We start from the raw sequence: 23,594 nt of genomic DNA on the forward strand, positions 1-23,594 counted from the left end.
TCCACTCTGGTTCTTCTCTTTTCCCATCATGCTATTACAGACATTTAAAGTTTATTTAATTATTGGCTACCTCTTAGTTAAATTGTAAAATTGGCTTAAGTGTTATTAAATTCCTGAAAGATTAATAACATGATCAAAGAGCAAAGCCTATTCCTTAAAATGCAGTTCTAAAACGTTGGTTTTAAATTACTGTCTGAAAAGTTCATGGCCTACCGGTGCCCTAAGCTCTCCTCCTCTATAATATGGTGTAATTTTGAATTGATGTTAAACTGAAATCACGAGCCATCTTTCTGACCATGAAAGAAATTTGTTCCATACATGGAAAGTATATTTCTAAGGGGATTCATAATAATTATTGATGTTTTCAACAATAAGTCTATAGTAGAAATTCATGGGAACATCATTCACCATGACAAGAAATTTAATTATTTCATGGCACTCTCCCTTCCACACTCCCTTCTCTTTTCCTCCATCATATTTAAACATATATGGGTTAAAGTTTCTCAGTTAATATCTTACATGGGATAATATAATTAATTCTCCTTTAGTATATTCTAATAAATGTGGATAATAGTGATTGGCAACTTCTCAAGTAAAAATTTTATTATTCTCATTGTAGCTTGTATAACTTGAAAAATAATACCATTAACTTATACTAAATTAACATATTTTTTAAAAGTTTAGAAAACTATTTATCACTGCTACACATTCACTCATTTAACAAATATCAATTAGGTGCCTACTGTATAGCCGACATTATACTACGTCCAGAAGGACACTTTGAGAAGCCAAGAGTTTACCTGAGGATGAAATTGACTAATGAAGGTGTAGCTTCCAGAAGATCTTTCCTCTACTAAATAATAACACAAAGTCCTGAGTACTTGCACAAATGAAAACCTAAACCTTAACATGTTAGGTATATTAATATGTTACAAAAAAAAAAAAGCAGATTGCATTTTAGAATGTTTTGAATAAAATGTGCTAGAAAGGAGTAATACTTTTCACTTTAAAGAACATGGACTGCAAAATGTTTGGAGGAATGCCTCATAGAGCAACATTGGTAAGAACGACCAGGCAGAAGAACTGATGCTTGCTGTGACTGGATATGATTTCCACCACTATTTGTGGCTCACAGCCTGAGAAATTCTGGAAATTTTTTAGATTATAAAAGCGTATTACAAACAAATTCTCTGTACTAGGTAGGATGTACATATGCTTTATCAACCAAAGCACAACATTTTTGAGACTCAAAGACAGTATTATGAATGATTGTGCTGGGAAAACTGATACAATTTGAGACTATCCAGACAAAGCCACATGCATTAATATCAGGGGACCAAAGAATGTATAATTCTTCCATACATTTTTCTTTAAATGGAAATTCAACAGAGTTTCAAAATTTAAATTCAGCTTAGGTTATAACTGGAAGTATTCTTGATCTACTATTTATTTTATGCCTTCAACTAAATTACTTTTAAAACATGTTATTATATAATTTATTTTAATCATTATCATTAATCATTTATGTGGGGAGAGAGAAAGAGAAGAATTCTAAAAATACCAAATATGGGACTAGATGTAATTGAAGTTAATCCTCTAGAGGCAACAACAATGCACTGTTTCCCTCAAAATTATTATCACTTAATCCTCAAATACATTTTACTAAACTTTCTTGGTCTTGATATCCAAAGATTATTTCTGCACAAAGACTCTAATGTAATTCCCCTCTAATGAGGAATTAATTAACGTATTGGTTGAGAATTGATTAAAGGTCCTTATCAAAAGGTTATATTACAACTGTTTGAAATTCTTTCTTTATTTCTTTAAATATTATTGCCCAACTACTCCCGAAAACAGCTCTTGTTGTGAGGTTATGTTCTGAGTACGCTTCAAAGAAGTGGTATTTCCTAGGCCTGGCTATCCTGGAGAAGGTCAATGAAACAACCTCTGAGAGAGGATAACTGGTTAAAACCCATTTGTATTGCTCTGGCTTTGCCATGACTTATAGCTGTGTTAGCATCACTTGTGCATTCCCTTCGAGCTCTCTCTTGATCCCAGGAATAATGTAGCTGCAATTGGTGCATTCATGTATTTTAATAGTGTTGAAAATGCAGAGGTTGTGTTTCAACAGTTTCCAAAAATCTTCTCTATTCATTACTAATTCTTACTTAACATTCACAAAAATTCAACTTTTATTTTTTTAAAAAAGTGTCTGTTGAAGCAAGCAAGCAGAAAAGAATTCAAAAGGAAATTCCATTTGGCCCATTTCTGTTTCTTGTATTCACCATACATTTATTCAGCATCTACCCTAGGAGATACAGTGAGTAAAAAAGAACCACAGAGCTGTGTTTTCATGTCTCCCCTTCTTAAAAATTTATTCAAATACACAAGACAATTTTAGTTAGGTGCTTAGGAACCGTTAAGGAAATACACAGTACTCTAAGTAAGTGAAGGACAGTGACTAAATGAAAATTGCTTATGTTTACTTACTTTAGTTTCTAGATTATTCTCTTTAACTTTCAATAGTATTTATTCTCATTGCATATTAGCACTAAGGCTATCTACTTCTCTTTTATGGTCAGTTTCACCCCAAGGGTGTCAGTCACCTCTCCAATTACTCATACTCACTAATAAAAATCAAAATGCACAATTTCAGTTTCACTACTCCAGTACAGGGGCACAGATTTTTTTCACCAAATGAAGGGAGCCCCAGAAAAGGCTACTAGTAAGTCATATCTTAGTGTGTATTTGCCAATGGGTGCAGTTCCAAGGATTGATCATGTAAGAAAAGGGAGTTTCAAATTGATGGGAAGGGGCAAGAGAGCAAGAAGTTATTATTTTAACATTCTGTGATAAAGCAAACACAAGAAATGCACTTAGAGACATCGACTTTGGAAAACCAGTATGGGCAGCTTAAAGGCATTATGTCTGCATGAGTGGCTAAAAACAGAGCATTGAGCACTGGAAAAGAGACAAGACGGCAGAAAGGGAGACGGGATGCTATTAAAAAAAAATTTCAACAGCTTCATTATTTTTCACAGGCCAGGCCAGTGAAGGTGTTACTGAAAAGTCTGGTTTCTCCCCCTTATACAGAGAAAGGCAGCAAGAGGAACAATTTAGGAAAAAGCCATATATAAGGACATGGAGATTCTTTAGATATACACTTCGTGGGTACATGTGTATCTATATATACGCTCACTGACAAATATATATTCATATATGTATATGTGTGTGTCTACTATACAGACACTTGTGTGTATATATATATATATATACACAGAATATGTAAATTCTGTAATCCTCACAGAAACCCTATAAAATTGGCAGTAGTATAATTTGTTTCACAGATGAGGAAACTGAGGCACAAAGAGGCTAAATAATTTCCCCAAAGTCAAAGTCACACAGCCAGCAAGGATATGAGCTGGGATTTGAATTCATGCAGTCCATCCTTGGTGTTTGGGCTCCTGACCACTAAAATATCCTATACTGGGACTGGTATTGGGAGCTGTGGAAAAGGTTATTTACCACCTGTTAGCATTTAAGTCTAAAATTTAGTTTTCAAATTCGTACTTTATAAACTATTACTTCAAATGCTCCCTGATTGAATTTAATAAAAATTTTAATTAGACTGGATGTTCTTTATTTAAACATGCAACTTTTTAAATAAAAACATGAAGTACAAACCAACCAATTTTGCACTGTATTTTCACCAGCTTTTGGCATGGATTTAAATACTAGAATTGTGTTAGAATGTAAATTTGGCCTTGCTTTTGAGCTTTCTACCTTATGTATCTTTCCATTACAGTGGTTTTGGAGAGCTATATGGAGAGTTAAATATTTGTGATTATATTTAGGGTAAAAAATCTGCAATGACTTTGAAGCTATATATTAAAGATTCATGGCATCTGGTTCCTGTTTACAGTTTTTCAGTCTTCCAAGATACATTAATGAGAAACATAATGAGGTAAGTTAGATTTTCACAGAGTTATGCTTATTTACAAACATTCTCCCTGAGGTAATCAGACATGACCATACTTAAAAATTATATAGATTATAAAATATTTCAAATCCTGTATTTTTAAATAATGTAATAATAAATGCAGAAAACAGGTACTAAAGGGCAAAGAATCCTGAAACATGTTAACAATACTACTGCAAAGTAGAAATTGAAAGAGGAAAGATTTTTCTTCAATTCTGTACAGAATGTATTACTAAATTGCCAAATAATAAAATTTAAAATGGTCAGTATCTATTGAGTGGTTATTAAGTACTAGGCATTTTTCTAAGAATAGTGATTACTCCTTAAACAACTTTATCAGGTAGATATTATTATTCCCATGTTTCAGGTGAGAATACAGAAACAATAAGAATTTAAGCAACTTACACAAGGCCCCACAGCTGATAAATGGTAGAGCTGGGGATTTGAACCCAGGCAGTGTGACCTCTTGAGCTTAACAGGTAGCTCCTATCCTATAGGACTACACTACCAACTGGCTCTAGTTGTCTTATTAGGCAGCCCACACATATAATGTAACTTATCCACTAAAAGCCTGAAGACTGCATCCTGGTTTGGATCCAAAATGTGTGTCACTATTCTGAGCACTGCCATTTAGAGCTGTTTTCCACATGCACTCCATCAGTTGTTCCTCAGAAGCCAAGTAAAATTTTCTCTTGCAAGAAAACCCTTCCTAGCACAGCAAGTTGTTTCACCTTCTCCCCGTCCCTTCAACCCAGTAGATGTCGAGGTAATCAGTCAGGAGATGGCTGATGGGAAAAGATGTGTTCTATTTTATATACACATAAGAAAAACTCCCAAGATACTAGTATATACTATGTAAAATGTGGGCCTGCCACCACTACCAAGTAGAATTGATCTTTTCATTATGTTCCTCTTCTATGGTTGTACTTATTCTTCATTTTCATCTAATTTCGCACACATAAAAGTGTTGGGAATTAGAGCTGAGCAACTAGATTCACCCCAGGTCCTGAAAAAACTGAAGAGGAGCAGGGGGAACCCTCTTTTTAAAAATAACTTATAAATGTTGATCAGTAATTAAAACTTGAGAATTTTAAAAAATCAACTGCTGGGTCTCTATGAATCTCTCAGGATTTCATATGAAATCTCAGCCTCAGTGTAGTGATCCCTACAATGATCCTAAGAGAAAGTAGCATTAAGGCAATTCCTCAGTTAATATAACTTTAAAGAGAGGAGGACCTGTTATTTTATGCTTGGTTTGACCATAGTTATTGGACATACCATTAAGATATATAAAGATTCTCTTTAGTCAACCTTTAGGTCATGTGATAGGCTTGGGGTCAGTAGCTTTATAAATGCTGCAGTACGGTTTGTCTGAAGATTCTGGTCTTAAATAAATTCAAAGAAAAGAAATATACTCTAAGTGCTATACTATGACCAATTTCATTATCACATCCATAGCCACTATCTTCATTGTTAGTAATTACTGACTTACAAAAAAATAAATATTAAAGTATCAGTCATATTCACTTTAGTGGAAAAATATGAACACATAGTTTTGAATGCTTTGATGTATTACAGTTACATTAAACTACTAGAGAAATATTAGAATTTATAGAATATACTAGACAAATTAAGATATATAATCACTTTATCTACTCAGGACAAATCATTTACAAATTGCATTCACTATAGCAATAATGCACTCAAACATAAATTATCAAATGCAATGGGCATCTCCTATATTTTATGTCAACAGTAACAATTAACAACATCAACAGAATGCTTCCTATGTGTCCTCAGTTCTGTTATTTTTATATGTACTAACAGCTCATTAATGAGGTGGGGACTTTTACTATAGTTAAGGAGAGGTTCAAAGAGGTTAAGTGATTGCCCAAGGTAATACACAGATAAGTGAAGCAGCAATTGAACTCAGTGCAATGATGACTTTAGCTTCAGGAAGGGAGCTGGTTGACAGAGGAACCAACTAAGTGATCAGAGGGTTAGAACTTTCAGTCTCAACCCCAGAACTCCAGGGAGGGGAGAGGGGCTGGAGGTTGAGTTTTAACACCAATGGCCAATCATTTAATAAATCATGTTTACATAACAGAACCTCCATAAAAAGCCCTAAATGAGCTTCTGGGTTGGTGAACACACTGAGGTGCTGGGAGGATGGTGTGGTCTGAGGGGGCCTGGAAGCTCTACACACACACACTCCTCCTCCTATGCCCTATACCTATGTGTGTTTCCCACCTGGCTATTCCTAAGTTACATCCTTTATACTAAACTGCTAATAATTGTCCGGAGTTCTATCAATTGTTCTAGTGAATGATCAGACCTGAGGGGGGATCATGGGGACCCCTAAATTTGTACTCAACCAGGCAGAAATGTGGCTATTCCAGGCACCCCTTTTGCAGTTGGTGTCTGAAGTGGATAAAGTCTTGACACTGGATCCTTAACCCTGAGAAGTTTGACTCTAATTCCATGTAATTAATGTCAGAATTAAATTCAATTGTAGGAAATTCAGTGTCAGAATTGGTTGGTGTCAAGAGGGGAAAAAAAAACAGAATTGGACACACATTTTTAAAGTATCAGCAACTCCATTTCATCAAAGAAAAATATATCCAATATACTTTATATCTTAGAACTGAATGTACATCAATAAGTATCTTATAATGAAGTGTCAGCATCCTCCAGCTTCCAAATGGAAAATAAACTCTGCAGGCAATTAATAAATTAGACATTAATACTGCCCTATATATCAAATGACTTTAAACAAAAATATTTAAATGTATAATTAAAGTACTACTCTTTGAATTTCTTCTGGCATATTATTAAAAATAACATTTTTATTGATTATTGATCTTTTTAATTGAGAAAATTGTAGATTCACATGCAGTAAAGAGAAATAATACAGAAAGATCCCATGTGCAATTTATCCAGTCCCCCTCAATGGCAGCACTGTGTACAACTACATTATGGTGTAATATCATAACCAGAATATCAACACTGGTACAATCCACCAGTATTATTCAGTTTCCCCCAGTTTTATTTGTACTCATGTATGTGTGTACGAATGTGTGTGCGTATTTGGTTATATACAATCTCATACATGTGTAGCTTCCTGTATGCACCACTGACTAAGTCAAGATACTGAGTTCCATCACCATAAGAATCCTTCCTCTTGCTCATTTGTAACCACACTCATCTCCCTCCCACCTCCAGACCTTCCCTTGTTCCTAACCTCTGATATCCACTAATCTGTCATCCATTTCTAAAATCTAATCATTTAAAAAATGCTCTATAACTTGAAGTGTATTATGCTAAGTGAAATAAGTCAGATAGAGAAAGACAAATACTGTATGATATCACTTATATTGAAATTTTAAAAATACAATAAACTAGTGACTAAAAAAAAGAAGCAGACTTACAGATACAGAGAAGCAATTAGTGGTTACCAGTGGAGAGAGGAAATGGAGGAGGGGTAATACAGAGATGGAACATAAGAGGTACAAACTATTATGTATGAAATAAGTTACAGGTATGTATTGTATAACACAGAGAATATAGCCAATAGTATATAATAACTATAAATGGAGTATAACCTTTAAAAATTGGGACTCATTATACTGTACACGTGTAACATATAATATTGTACATCAACTATAATTTTTAAATGCTCTATAAATGGAATCAAAGTATGTAAACTTTGGTGACTGGCTGTTTATCACCCAGCAAAATCCCCTGGAGATTCACACAATAGTTATATGAATCAGGTCCTTTCTTTTTTATTGCTGAGTAGTATTCCACGATAGATAGGTACCACAGTTTGTTCAACAATGTTTAACAATATTTAAGAACATGGGGGCTCATTTCAGTTTGGGGCTACTCCAAAGAAAGCTGCTATGAACACCATATAGGTTTGGATTGTTTATGTGACCATAAGTTTTCCTGTCTCTGGGATAATTGCCTAAGAGTACAATTAGTGGGTTGTATGGCAGTTGTATGTTTAGTTTTATAAGAAACTGCCAACTTGTTTTCCAGAGAGGTTGTACTATTTTACGTTCCTACCAGTGATGTATGTGTGATCCAGTGTCTCCACATCCTCTCGAGCACTTAGTGTTGTCACTGCTTTTTTTTGGCCCTTCTGTATTAACTCATTGAGGTTTTCATTTGTGTTTCTTTGATGTTGAACATCTTTCCATGTGCTTTTTAGCCATCTGTATATCCTCTTCACTGAAATGTCTCTTGAAGTCATTTTTCCATTTTCTGTTTAGATTATTTTTTTACTGCTGAGTTTTAAGAGTTCTTTATATACTCTACATTTTAGTCTTTTGTTGGATAAACAGCCTGTAAATATTTTCTCTGAATCTATAGGCTTTTCCATCCTTTTATCAGGGACTTCCACACAGCAAAAGTTTAAAATTTTGATGAAATTCAATTTACCCACTTTCCTTTTTATGGGTCACTCCTTTTGTTTCTCGTCTGAGAATATTTTGAACAGCTCTAGATGTTAAAATTTTTCTCCACTGTTTTTTCCTAAAAGTTGCATGCTTTTACATTTTATATTTAATTCTATGGTACAGTTTGAGTTAATTTTTGTGCAAGGTGTGAGGTTTAGGTTTTAGGTTGAGATTCTCTCCATCATCTCCTACTTCTTCTCCTGTTTTCCTTCCCCCCTCCTCCTCCCCTCCCTCCTCCTCTTCCTTCCCCTCCGTTCTTTTGCCTATGGGTAGCCAGTTGCTCCAACACCAGTTGTTGAAAAGGCTATCTTTACTTCACTGAATTTTTTTGCATCTTCATAAAAAATCAATTGAGCATATTTGTGTGCATCTTTTTCTGGGTTCTCTATTCTGATCATTGTGCCCCTCTACCAATACTGTACTGTCCTTATGACTCTGTCTACACAGTAAACCTTAATCAGGTAGAGTGATTCCTCTCACTTTATTCTTTGCCAATTGTTTCAACTATTCTAGCTACTGTACCTCACATATCAATTTTAGAATAAGCTTGTTGACATCTACAAAAAAACCTTGATGAAAGTTTCATAGGAATTTCATTACACTTGTAGATCAGTTGGGGGGAACTAACACCTTTATTATGTTGATCCTCCCATTCCACTAACACAGTTGTGTCTTTTCATTTGTTTAAATCTTTGATTTCTTCCATACCATTAAAAAAATTCCCAGCATACAGATCCTTAACATGTTTTGTTCAATGTATTCTATGTCTACCTTACTAAGAGTTTTATTTTAAAAAGATGTTGGATTTTTTTCAAATACTTTCTTTGTGTCACCTCACATGATGATACGATTTTTTTTCTTTAGGTTATTGATACGGTACATTACACTGGTTGATTCTGAATGCTGAACAAGCCTTGCACACCAGGAATAAATTCCACTAGATTGTGGCATATAATTCTTTTTATACATTGTTGGGTTCAGTTTGCTCATATTTTGTTGAGAAATTTTGAGTCTAAATTTAAGAGAGATACTTTTCCTTATGTAGTCTTTATTTGCATTATTACCTTTTTCTGGCTTTGGCATCAGGATAATACTGGATTCCTAAAGTAAGTTGGGAAGTGCTCCTACCTCATTTATTTTCTGAAAGAGACTGGGCAAAGTTAAATGTTATTACTTTTCAAAGTGCTTATTAGAATTCTCTAGTGAAATTATCTAGATCTGGAGATTTATTCTTCAATAGCTTTTAAATTATGAATTAATTTTTTTAATTATTAAAGATCTATTCAGATTATCTGCTTCATCTTGGTTGAAATTTGATAGTTTACAGGTTTTAAGGAATTGGTCCATTTCTTCTACATTGGCAAATATATTAAAGTTGTTCATACTATTCATATATTAATTTCTAATGGTTGTAGAATTTGTCACAACATCCCCTATTTCTGGTATTCGCTATTTGTGTCTTATTTGTTTCATTTTTGTTAGTCTTATTAGAAGTTTATTTATTTTATGGATTTTTTTGTTTCAACTGATTTTCTCTATTGTTTTCCTACTTTACTGTTTCATTGTTTCTGCTCTTATCTTTAATGACCTTTATGATTTCCTTCTTTTTGCCTTGGATTTCCTGGCTTTGGGTTTACCTGGCTCTTCTTTTTCTACTTTCTGAGCTAAGAATTTAGTTTATTTCAGGCTTTACCTCATTTGCAATGGAAGCAATAAATTATAAATAATTTATGAATTTATAAATTATAAATTTCCCTCTAAGCAACACTTCAGTTGCAGACCATTTATTTTTATGTTGTATTTTCATTTTCATTCAGTCCTATGTATTTCTTTCTATTTCCTTTTAGTCTTTCTCTTTGATCCATGGATTATTTAAAGGTGTAGTTTAATTTCCACATGTTTAGAGATATTTCTGTTATCTTTCTGTTACTGATTTCTAGTTTCATTACATTATGGTCAGAGAACGCTCTATGTATGAATTCAGTTTCTTTGAATTTGTTGAGGTTTGTTTTATCATCTAGGAATTGTTCCATTCTGTTAAGTGTTCCAGGGGTATTTGAAAAGACTGTGTTCTTTTTTTCATTGGGTGGAGACTTCTATATATGTCAGTTAGGTGCTGTTGGTTTGAGTGTGCTGTTCAGATCGTTTTTATACTTGCTGATTCTGGGTAGTAGTTCTATCTGATGCTAGGGGGGTGGTGTTAAAGTCTCCCACAATAATTGTAGATTTGTCTACTTCTCCTTTCATCTCTATCAGCTTCTGTTTCTTAAATTCTAAATCTTTACTGTTTGGTTGGTAAACATTTAGGATCATTCTGTCTTTCTTGTTGATTCATCCTTTTATCAATGTTATTTGCTTCTAGTAATTTTCTTATCCCTGCTTCTAGTAATTTTCTTATCAGATATTAAAATAGTCACTCCTGCATTTTTTGAATTAATGTTTTCATGTATAACTTTTTCTCTTTTACTTTTAGCCTAACTATGTCATTGAATTTGAAGAGAATTTCTTGTAAAGAGCATATGGTTGTGTTATATTTTTTAATTCATTCAGTCAATTTGTCTTTGATTGGTATATTTTGATTGGCATCATTGAGGAAATTATCAATGCCCTAGAACTTAAGTCTGCCATTTTATCATTATCCTTTTCTATTTCTTTCCCCTGGAACTCATTCTTCTGTTTCTCTTTCCTTGCCTTCCTGTGGGTTAACTGAATATGTTTTTAGGATTCCAGTTTATAGTGTTTTTGAGTGTTATTCCTTTGTGTAGTTTCTGTAGTGTTGCTCAGAGAATTATATTATCCACATATGACTTATAACTCACTGATATCAATATTTTTACCATTCCTATTTAAGTATGGATACCTCATTTCCATTTAAGTCCCTTACCTTCCTCATTTTTAAATATCATTGTCTTGTGTATCAGATAGTTACATCTGATTATCTGTAATTTTTTAATGATTATCAAAATAAGAATTACAAAGCTCATGAGGAATAGAATAGCACATTATATGTAACCACACTTCTGACCTTTCATTGTTTCTTTTCTTCTTGCTTCTTGAACCGCCAAGAGTTTTTCTTTTATCATTTCCTTTCTGGATATTCTCTAAGGCTCCTCTCATTCTAATATTCTATTAAAACCTTTCCAAAGAATCTGAGTTTAAAATAGGCACTCAAAGAAATAGACATTTTTAAAAGTCTGAGAGAGGAGACAGAGATGGTCTAGAGCTGAGGAAAGACCACTGCAAAGACCATGTCAGGAAGCTAGAGAGAAGTGTGTTATCTATGAAGGAAGATTAATGAAGCAAAATTTATACCCTCCACAATTACATCTTGGACAGTACGAAACTGAAAGAGATTTACCACTCAAATAAACCATCCTAGAAAGGCCTCTCATTCAAACATTATAAAACACCTACAGTGTGCCAAGAACTGTGCAAGGTGGCAGAGATGTAGAGACGAGTGACAAAAGGTCTCGGTCCTAATTCATGATTGGCTTAGACAGGAGTACCTAGCAGCAGAGCTTGACATAGGGATTCAGGTACTTCTGCACCGTTGAGGGAATGCTCCGAGGAGAAAAGCAGTGAGGGAAGCAGGGTAAGTCAGAGGATAAGGAAGGCAAGGACATGGGCTCAGCTAAAGTTTACTTTCGCTGATCCTAATGGAGACCACAAGGAATTCTGCAATACCAGTGGCACCACAGAGCAGTCCCACCTAAGGCAGAGGACGTTTTGCATCTCTGTAACAGCACAATTCTCTGGAAGAGGCTAGTTCAAGGCCATTAACAGCCAGCACTCCCTGCAACTAGGAATGGGTAAACTGGCTGGTAAAAGAGATCTGGGTGGGTACCAACAGCATCCACTACAACTGTCTGGGAAAGAAAGCAGATCACAATTAAATTATAGTGTAATTTGGTATCATAGTTCTGACAGGTACAAAAAAAGTATAAGAACAAAGAGAAGGAATGAATAAATTCTGTCTGGAGCAGCTGGAGAAGGCTCACCACATAATCTGTGGGGCCCAGTGGAAAATGAAATGTGGGGCACCTTGTTCAAAATTATTAATCATTTCAAACTGATGACAGAGCATTAAACCAAGCCTGGAGCCCTTCTAAATGTGGGACTCTGTACAACTGCACAGCTCACTCTCCCATGAACTTGGCTCTGAAGGTGAAGAGTCTGTGAACGATAAGGAACCAACAGGATTTTGAAGTAGATGAGTTATAAGCTCCAATTGTATTTTTAAAAGCAGTTTCTGGAAGCAGAACAGAGGATGATCAAGGAATCAGTTGTGTGATAAATCCATGTTCTTTTCAGGTAACTTCATCATGACTCATCTCAATGAAATAAAATGTATGGTGATTTTCTGTTGCTGACTAGTTAATACTAACATCTGTAATAGTCACTTCTATGTGAAGAAATAACAATTATATATTCCCAATGTATAATGTTCTTCAAATTATTTATGACCTGACAATTTCTGCTGCTAGTTACTACTTTTTTCCCAGAAATCAGCAACTTTATAAGATCACGATATAAAATTCCAATATTCACACTTAAAGGTCAAGATTGAAGACCTGACTACAAAAAATTACTATGAGTGTACACTACAATGTATTTTTGACTAAAAGCCACACATGAAGATAACAAAAGATTCTGATATTTATTTAACTCTCATTCTGTTTTAAGAAAAAGCCTACTTCATGTAAAAGCAAATGCATCTTAAAACTTTGTTTCCTCTATATGCAGAGCACTATTGTCAATACACTCAAATTTAACTCCCCCTCCTCTACTCAAGCTTGTTCTAAAATGCTTTCACACAAATTCAAGATTTAATTCATAATCTTGTATACTTTAGCATGCTATACAATAATAAAAATAAAGGGTACCATGCTGTTCCTTTTTATAAGGTATTAAACTAAAATTACATAATTTCACATATTTAGAGTATATGAGCAAATACGTTTAAGTTACATCAGCCATACTTAGGCATGTAATTCCAACTACACCACATCCTATGGTTTAAACATCTTCCTTCATTAGTCACCAAGAACAGCATGGAAACATCTTGGGTCAGGAAGTTATCTTCAGAATTTGTATTCAAGAAAGACTAAACTTCTAGAGCTGACCTCCAGCTCTAGAAGTCTGTGGTTCTCAGTCTAGAAAGTACTCTCAACCGTTTCCCATATTTCTCTGTTGGCAACTTGTCATTTGGCCTGTTCTGGTGTCCGGAGAGCTGTGTTCCAGAGAAAATCTATAAACATTAAGGGGAGAAGGCAATTGACCATGAACTTGGGAATTACTCAGCATTGGATCTGGAAGCCTGAAAATCTCTTAGTGTGGCTTTTATCTACTGACTTTTAGGCACAAAAGACAGGAACATTTTTACCCATGGTGATTTTGTATATAGGATGAAGAGTATCTGGATTCTCCTGTTGTATAGATCTCAAATATTCCCAAGGTCAGGGCAATCCCTATTCTACAAACCCTACAAAATGCTCCAATCAGAGCTATATAAAGTGCTCCATAAGCCAGCCAAGTGGCCCCTGAGTAGCTAAGGAAACAATTCTCAGCTCTCATCATATGACTGTGGCTGTCTATTGAGTCAAGGATACATCTTAGTTAAAATTTTCAATATGTTTCAAAAAAGAAATGTGTAAAGTAGGTATGAAGCTATATCTATATATTCAGTTGTGAGGAAAAACCAAGAAAAGCAAAAAACAAAAATCCACAAAGACCCTTTATTTTTCTATAACAATTTAATTTCTAAACTCACCCAAACTCCAGCTATTTTTGCTTAGGACTGAGTCTACATGCCAATAGTCTTACATAGTGTTAAAACACAGGGTTGGGGGTGTTCCTTGGTAACATCTGTCCACGCTCACACCCTCGGAATCTTACCTCATCTGTGGTCTGGTCCTTGGATGTTAGTCTACTGAGGTTACAATTCTGTCAAGCCCAATTCTCATCCATAAGATCTTGTCCAGAAACTCTCTGCTATTTTCATGACCCTCTTGGGTGCCTGAGTATTTTTAGTCACTGCAGAGCATGGTGGTCCATGGGAGAGTTATGGGTAAAGCTCAGGCCAGTCTGCTTAGAGGTGTTATGTAGCCATCTCTGCCTGGGGGGCTAGTCCTCCCTCCCCAGGTCCTAGGCCTACCTAAGGGTAAGGTCTAGGTCTCCTCTGCTCTGGCATCTCCACTGAGACCTCTGCTGATCCTCACCTGCGGCTTAACTATTAGAGAGAGGCAGTCAGAGTACACGGCTCCTTTCTCAGGGACTCCCCCAGACTGAGTCAAAGCCTATATCAATTCTCCTTTGAGTTTCTGCCTAGCCCCATTCTTATACCCTCCTGGAGCAAAACATTCTCTTGCTTTTCCCTTTTTTCTCAGCATTTTTCCCTTCTCTGGAGAAATAAACATTTCCCTAGCACACTGAATAGGGGAGGGACCAAGATCTACCCAAAATCTGGGAAACAAAAGCAGAACATTCTTTAAAACACTATCAGCTACAAATGATTTCATGTAATGTTTACAGGTGGCTCAGCCAATCTGATTCACTGTTATTTATGCACAGTTTTAACAAAGGATGGTTGAGCCTGAAATAACTCTCAAAATGGATATAACTTGCATATAATACTTTTTAAAACAATTACACTTAGGTTATTTTTTCATGTGTATTATATAATTAATTAGAATTAAAGTCTGAAATGACATTTTCTGTAACAATGAGAAATGATACTCTACTTGTACATATTTTTCAGATAGCCAAACATTTACATACCATGTTTATTTTAGCAATTTTATGAAGGTCTTCTAACAAATATCCTATATTTTTACTCTTTCTTAACTAAGGAATAAGACTAAATATGAAGACGCCTTCTAAATTTTTTTCCATATACTCATGTTGCTTCAAAATTTTTTTTAAGTCTTGATAATTTATTATCAAGTTTAATCTCTGAACAATACATATGGTGCTGACTGCAGGACTGACATTCCTATTCCAGGCCATCTAAGTTCCAACAAATTTATGCAATGTGTAGTGGTCTATTTGGAGACATTATGAGACTTTTAAAATATATGAAAATGTGAAACAACTGAACTTTGTTAAAATGATATTGCATTGCATATGGTGTCCAGAATAAAATGAAAATTAATTTTTACTTTGTTTTAAACTTTACCATATGTAAAGTCAACATTTGGTTTTCATCATTATACCTAAGTTCTATATGAAGTCAGTTAGTTCTTAAAAAGTATTATAAGAAGTTAGATTCATCTAAAGCAACTTACTTGACCTCTTTCTCCCAAAGAGGAGCAAGATATTAAATACAGATCATAACACAAAGATTATTTAAAACACTGAACTTGTATTTTATCTAGGATTTCAATCTGATAGTAGGCAACCAATCAACACAATTCCCGAAGATAGAAAACATGGTCTGAAAATTTATTAAAGCATAATGAGAATATCCTTAAAAACATTTACTAATTAATTGATAGTAGTCAAGTTGTCAAGGTTGCCAACAATATGTTTTAAAATTTAATTCAAAAGGAACTTATGTACTACTGATTTAAGAAGAGGTTTGAAAGCACCAAACAAATCTTAGCTTACAATAAAGATAATCCTCAAGAAAATATTACACCTATGACAAATATTTCTGTGATACTGGTAGGATCCCAATAGAGAATATATATGTGGTTCACTTATTCAACAAGTAATTATTTGGATACCTATTATGATGCAAGTACTGAAAGCATATGGTAAACACTTTGCCTCTGCCCTCCATGGTGGCACATGTGAAAACAGGCAGGGTGATAAGGAGCAAAAATATGGCTTGGCATAGGATGCAATGACTGCAGGTGAGAGGGGCAGCTAATTTACTCTTTATATGGGGGCAAGAGGGGAAATAAAGCCTTCCCAAAGGGTGTAAAGTATGAAATAAGACTTGAAGAATGATGAAATTACAGGGTGAAGATGAAAAACATTTATATTGTGTTTCACTCATTCATTCATTTAATAAGCATTTTTATAAACCAGGCACTGTTCTAGGCACTTGAAAATCAGCAGAGAAAAAATTAGACTAAAATCCTTATCCTCCAAGACTAAAATCCTTAACCTCCAGGAACTTACTACATTCTAATGGGGAGATAGACTATGAACACATAAGCAAGTAAATACACATTCAGTCATACAGTAGGTGGTGGGGTTGGCCTCACTGAGAAGGTGATGTATAAGCAAAGATACAAAGGAGGAAAGGGTATGACCCATGAGAAAGGGTATGATATGGAGGGAAACTGTTCTAAGCAGTAGGAATAGCAAGAGCAGGGTCCTTAAGGTAGGAGTTTGCATGACATGTTAAGGTCAGTTGCAGTGAAGTAAGTAATGGGGAGACTAGTGAGAGGTAAGGTCAGAAAGTGAAGAGAAGGCAGTTTGGGCAGGGCTTTGTAAGACATTATGTGGACTTTAATTTGTATAGTGAAGGAAAAAGGTATGTACTGAAAGTGTTGGGTAGAGAACTAAACTGATCTAACTGAATATGATCAGTCTGGCTGCTGAGTTGAGAAAAGAAAATGGTAGGGGGAGCAAGAAGGGCACAGAATCAGGCAGACCACTTAAGAAGTTATTATATGGTGTATAGTATTCCAGGCTAGAAATGGTGGTGTGTAGACCAGAAAGGTAATAGTGAAGGCAGTGAGTAACGATTCAACTCTGGATATATTTTAGAGGTAGATCTTATATGATTTGCTCACAGATTTGATTTGGGGTAAGATAGGAAGAGAAGGATCAAGGTAACTCAAACATTTTTTGGTCTGAGCAACTGGAAGGATGGATTTTCCACTTCCTTATATGGGAAAGCCTGTGGGAGAAGAAACTTTGGAAATGGAGTGGAAGGTCAGAAGTTCAGTTTTGGACATGATGAATTTGAGTTGCCTAGTAGATATCTAAGTAGAGATGTCCAGTAGGCATTTGAATAAAAAAGTCTGCAGTTTAGGGGAGAATTCTAAGCTAAAGGTATAAATTTGGAGATAACGACATGTAGTTGGATATGAGGGTCAAGATCTTAGCTCTAGAGTACGTAAGCAGTTATAAATATGGGATATTAAAAGTAACCAGTCAGTGAGACTGAAGAGGAATGACCAAAGAGGTAGGAGGGAAATTAGAGGAATATGTTTTCCTGAAAAAGCCTTAGAAACAAAGTAGAGATGCTGTCTCAAGAAGAATAAAGTGACTGTCTCAGACCAGGACTGATGATCAGCCATTGGGAAAAACAACATGGAGACAGATCAATGGTGACCTGAGCAAGAGCAGATTCAGTGGAGAAGTGGGGATGGAAGGATACCTAATTAGAATGGCTTCAAGAAGAAAGGCATTGCAACTTTATGATATCAAACATTGGTGTGTGTTTCTAGTCATAGCATCCTGCAGTAAGAGCATACAAGGGAGCATTGCAATTAACTACTTTTCTTGCTAGTGAATATAGCCAACTCCAAGGTAAAATGGTAATTATCATGTCACAAAGTTAGCTACAAAATGCCTCATGATTTTTTTTTAAAGTGAAATGCCACACAAAATGTATCTTTTCATTAGGAAATTTAAAAGGGAGACTTTATTTAATAGCCATGTTTTTAAGATTATAGAAAGCAAAAAGATTTTAATATATTAAAATAAAAATTATATAAAACTCACTAGTTCAGGAAATTATGAAAGAATAAAACAGATCTTATATACTTGTATACTACAAGGTGCTGGTTTATCTAAATACATTTCTTTCTAAAGTGAGAAATAAAAAGAGAAGACCTGGATGCAGAAAGTATAAATAACTATGTCAAGCAGTTTTGTCATAAAGAGGAACAGAGAAATGATATGCTACCTTGAGTGAAATATGGACTTACGACAGGGATTTATGAGATGAGAAAAATTACAGTAATTTTTTCCACTGATGCAAATGACTTAATAGTGAGAGGAAGTTCTGTTGAAAGTAGAGAGGGTGGCTGGAGGGATGTTCTTGACTTGGCAAGAAGGGCCTGGCTCTAGTATATCAGTGAAAAGATGAGCTTTTAATTGAAGCACAGTCAGTTCACTGGTAAAAACAGGAGTAAAGTCAAAGTACATGGATACAAATGAGTTGCTGCAGTGGTAGTAGCTTTTAAAATTTTTACTTTGTGTTATTTCACTTAGATGGGAATAAAGGCCATCAGCTGAGAATGAGGACAGTGAGGGGGGAGGTGGGAATTTTTTGAACAAATGAAAGAAGGTATAAAAAAAGTTATCTAGGAGAGTAGGGAAGTAAATGGATTAGGTAAATGTAACAGGATTGCTGGAAGCACTAACAAAACATCTGAATTAGTGATCATGAATTTAGAAGTAAATTTCAACACAGCATTTTTTCTGGACATGTTCACCATCATAGGTATAGGCACATTGTAAGCAGAAAATTGAGTTTTGCCAAGTCTGGGATTTTACCAGGTAAACATGAAAGAGTGAGACAGGAGCAAAGGAATAGCAATTGAGTCTACAAGTGAGTGCTTATAGAGGCGGACCATGGAATTTTGAAGGATAACTGGCAATTGAGTACATGAGTGAAAATGTGAGAAAATTAGTAGAAGGTAAAAGGACATAAAATAAGGGAATTGTAGGGCCTGGTGAGTTTGAAGAATTTTGGAAATGGTGTCCTTGAGAAAGTGAACTGAAGAGATAAATAGTGGTTGGATAATGGTCTCCTCAAAACTGAGACTATGGATAGGTTGAATTTGCCAACAATGATAAGGTCAAGTTTATAGCACTGGGATTGAGGGACTGACGTAGACTGAGAGATAACAAAAGTGGAAGAGAGAAGGTCAAGGAATTGATAAACTGGGGTAGTGGAAGATATTGAAATCACCTAGAAATATTTTATAGGAATTAATATAAACCACAACCTTTGACCGAACTATCAAAGTATAGATGATGTCCAGCCCTACTTGTTGAATTAACAGGTAAAATGAAATTTTATTATAGAAGAAAACTTGAAATTTAATGATACTCCACCACATAAACTCTAGTCTTACCTCTTCCTAGTTCTTACAGTTTCTTTTTCTCTTTCTCTGACCCCCTCCGTGTGTATGTATGTGTGTGTGTGAAAGTATTATTCCTTCAGTAAATTTACTTTAGATAGTCAATTGAACTGATTAAAATTGAAAAGATGAAGAGACTCTGAAGACAATATCTACTTCATAAAAGATAGAATCATTACAAGGTTTATACAGCTAAGTTCTTATTGCAAAAGTCCTTTCCTTATTTTATTACACTGAACAGAAAACAAATCAAAATGTAAAATTGCTTTTATGGAACCATCCATTCCATAGAACTGGTTGTAATCAGAAAAAAACAAAACAAAACTGTATCTTTCTACCACATGACAGAAAAATAATTGTGTTATACAGAACTATATCACAGAATATCACCATTGCAGAGTTCTTCTCTGTGAAGCAACTTATTGCATGGATGATCAATTTATTTGGATACTAATATTAAAAAGCAGAAGTCTGGAAATTTCAGAATATAAGTAAATGAGCAGGAGAAAAATCAAATTCATACTAACTGCCTTCCCCTAGAGAAATAACACTTTCTCAGTATAATCTAAATATAGGGTTTTTTAATTTTGTTTTTTCCTAGGGTGTAGTAGACATGACATAATTTTTAAGGTCTCAATTATGTATTATTCTTGTATACCAGCTGAGACCAATTTTAAAAATGTATCTAGCTAGTATAATTAAAGTTATTTTTGTTCTAACTAATCATAGTGTATAGTATGAAGACAAAACTGTTATTTTAAAGTGTCACCTGTCTTTATATGGAGATCAGTTGTAATTTATTATTTTTGAATCAAGGAAATACAACATAAATCCTCAATAAGTAAAGCTTCTGGAACCTAAGAGTTCATCACAAAAGTTCCTGAGGTTTATTTAGAGTTTGGCATCCCTAATGCGTTTCTGTTGTAAAAGCATCAGACTTGTAAAAGCATCACGCTTGTGGAGAAGAAGAGCCAAAATGTAAGCACCCAGACCAGGTAGGAGGCCAAGGTGGTGGTTTTCTATGGAGGAAGTGATGTGATTGGACCAGAACAGTGGCCGTGAAAATTGACAGATGTCAACGAATTTAAGATCTCTTTCTGAACTGGAATCAATATGATCTGGTGATAGATGAGGTTTCAATGAAAAGTGAAACTCCCAAAAGAATACTCCTGAAATCCAAGGAAGTAATGCTTCTAAAACTAGTATTATAAAATTAATGCATCACTCTGAATGCACCACTTAGAAAAATTGCCTCCATTTTTACATAGGATGTAGTTCTAAAGGCTCCCAAACACATTAACGATATTTTCAAATATGTATTATCAGGACCTACCTTAGGAGTAGATGGAGTGGGAAGATCATGTGATGCCCAAAAGAATACCCCTTCTATCACATGGCCCAAGGCTTGTCACTCTGAAATTTCACTATTAGCAATGCCTTCAGCAATCGACGGCAATAGGATGGCCTGAGTGATACGGACAGCTCCTTTCCCCTACTACCAACATGCAAATACATGTATGTTTACTGTGCACATGAAGAAATAAACCTCCACAAAAGAATGTGAGCAGATATTAGATGCAGGAGAATCAAAATCTCTAGAAATGGAAACAATAGAACAATCTGATACCGAGTTTTAATGATTAAGAGATGGATTCCATTTAACTTGAAGTAAATTCTGTTCTCAATTAAAATGCAAATAAGCCTGGAAAGCACTGTAGCTTTATCATCTAAAAATAGAAAATACTGTTAGACAGACCTTTGTTCACAGAATTAGATTAATCACCATGACATGCATGACCAACTTTTCTCTTCTTTTTTTCTTTATTTTATACTGAACTTCCCTGAGCTGAACAGCCAACTCTAGAACTAGAACACTGACAATAATTCACACCAATCTATGTGTTATTGTCATGTATCCCATTGCTTTTGAGTTGCCTATCATATAATTGAGAGTTGGAGTTTATGAGAAGAACAATAGCTACTTGAGATTAAGAATAGAAGACCTTTGGGGAAATAATGCAGAGAAAAAATACAAATTTTGTCTACCTCACAATTCAGTCAAGAGTTTCCTGGATACTTTATAACAATACATCAATTAGTATATTGACAACTAATTCAAATAACAGAGAAATTAAAGTTTGTTACCCCAATTCTCTGTCCCTATAAAACCATGAACAGATATTAAAACAAAGGTAGTAAAATTTCATGCAATTATTTTCTTAGAAATAGAAAACCATAGACTTTCAATAAGCTAGTCTAGCCTTAATGAGATAACCCCTCTGACAAGGACACTAGATCAACTATAGTATTATTATTATCTTTGCATGTACAAAACCCCACTGATTCCAATAACCATGTAACTATAAAGTTAAGTTTCTCCAGACTCACAGACATTGTAAGCAATCATATCGTTATTGGGGGAAAGGGGGCGGGAAGGGATAAATTGGGAGTTCAAGATTTGCAGATACTAACTACTATATATAAAATAGATAAACAACAGGTTTATACTGTACAGCACAGGGAACCATATTCAATATCTTGTAGTAACTTATGGTGAAAAAGAATTTGAAAACGAATATATGTATGTTCCTATATGACTTAAGTACTGTGCTGTACATCAGAAATAGACACAACATTGTGAACTGTCTATATACTTCAATAAAAATAAAAAAATATTAAGTTTCTCACAGCCAGAAATCTCTTTATACAAAATTTTGTTTCAAATAGTCTCACCTGGATTTACTATAACCTAAAGTCCTTAAAATGAGGACTGATGTTAAAATATATCTAACTACCATAACTCAGTCTAGAAGATTATGAATAGTAGAGTTTTACATTTAAAATCACAAGCAATTCAATGTCATTTCTATCACTTACATCTAAATGTCATTTCCCACACTGAGTCAAGAAAAAAAGCATAAAATAAGTACATTCAAATTTATCCATAAGCAAAAAATGCCAAGCAGACATTTAAAAAAAAATAAAACCACACACACAAAGTTATAAGCCATAAGATTTCCTTTTGAGGTGATAAAAAATATTTTTTATCTATTACATACTTAACCCTTCAGCTACAGTATCTTCCAAGATTTTACATTAAAAGGGGGCTATTTTCAGTTCACATGCGTATTTACACATACTTATATCTTAATAAGCACTCTTCTTATATTGCTTAGTATTCAAGTGTCTTGGGAAATGGCCTGGGAAAATAAGAGGTAGTTGAAACTATTTTCATCATTATTTGTAATGATACTCATATTTTATACAATGACTTCCACTTTTAGATTTTTTACAGTAATAGTCATTTTTGCATTGCTAATTTTAACAGTCTTATTGTATCCTTCCTAGTCTGTCAAAACAAACACAACTGCACAAAAGTGATGAAAGCTTATGTCACTCTCTTGTAATAAAAGGATACCATTTCATACTTCAGTTAGCACCTATACAAGCGAATTAACGAAGAGAAGAGCATTACATTAAAATGTAACAAGTTAGTTCCTCCACTCAGGAAAGAACTGGATTAAATTTTGGTCACTATTCATAGAATTGAGCAGTACAGTTCAATATTTCTCAAAGAATATGAAAGAAATAAAAGTTGCAAATCCTAAATTCCTAATCTATTACTGCTCTAGAAAAAATTGCCAAAAGGTAAGATATATGCCATCCCATACACACACACACACACACACACATATCCCTTCTTCATCATATATGTATCCTATATAAGTATATATCCTTTCATATGTGTGTTTGTGTGCATACATAGAGAGAAAGAGAGAATTCATAAAATGGTGGGAGGAAATCAGATTGGTATTTAAGGACTGAGAAGTAAAAGCAGTGAACACAGACTACAGCTTAAAGATGTAAAGATAACCATAAGGATGTCTTGGAGAAATCAAGAGTTGAGAGCAAGGTTGTTCAGACATTAAAGGAGAAGGAGCTCAGTTTACCAGTTCCATGTAATTGCTCTGATTTTCTGTGATAACTCAGCTTAGTAATTCCTACCCTGGAGGGGGAATGGTCTTTCAAATGCCTACAGAAAGATCTCTGACCCCACATTTCCTCTCACGTGTCCTCCAGGAAGTTAACAACACTCTTCTCTCCTGC

The 23,594-nt window shown here is 34.6% G+C and overlaps 1 protein-coding gene and 1 long non-coding RNA gene across 5 annotated transcripts in view; both read right to left on the reverse strand.

Annotated features, from left to right (window-relative positions):
- Positions 1 to 23,594, reverse strand: part of CFAP299 (cilia and flagella associated protein 299) — a 492,010-nt gene that overhangs the window by 357,658 nt on the left and 110,758 nt on the right. The window lies entirely within an intron of this gene.
- On the reverse strand, positions 1,447 to 22,409 carry LOC116656748. Its single transcript, XR_004311667.1, has 3 exons — positions 22,283 to 22,409; positions 10,893 to 10,899; positions 1,447 to 1,457 (listed from the first exon to the last, which is right to left on the reverse strand). It is a non-coding gene; the product is annotated as an uncharacterized LOC116656748 (long non-coding RNA).

The sequence above is a fragment of the Camelus ferus genome, chromosome 2 (genome assembly GCF_009834535.1).
Source record: "Camelus ferus isolate YT-003-E chromosome 2, BCGSAC_Cfer_1.0, whole genome shotgun sequence".
In the NCBI taxonomy this organism is placed as follows: domain Eukaryota; kingdom Metazoa; phylum Chordata; class Mammalia; order Artiodactyla; family Camelidae; genus Camelus; species Camelus ferus.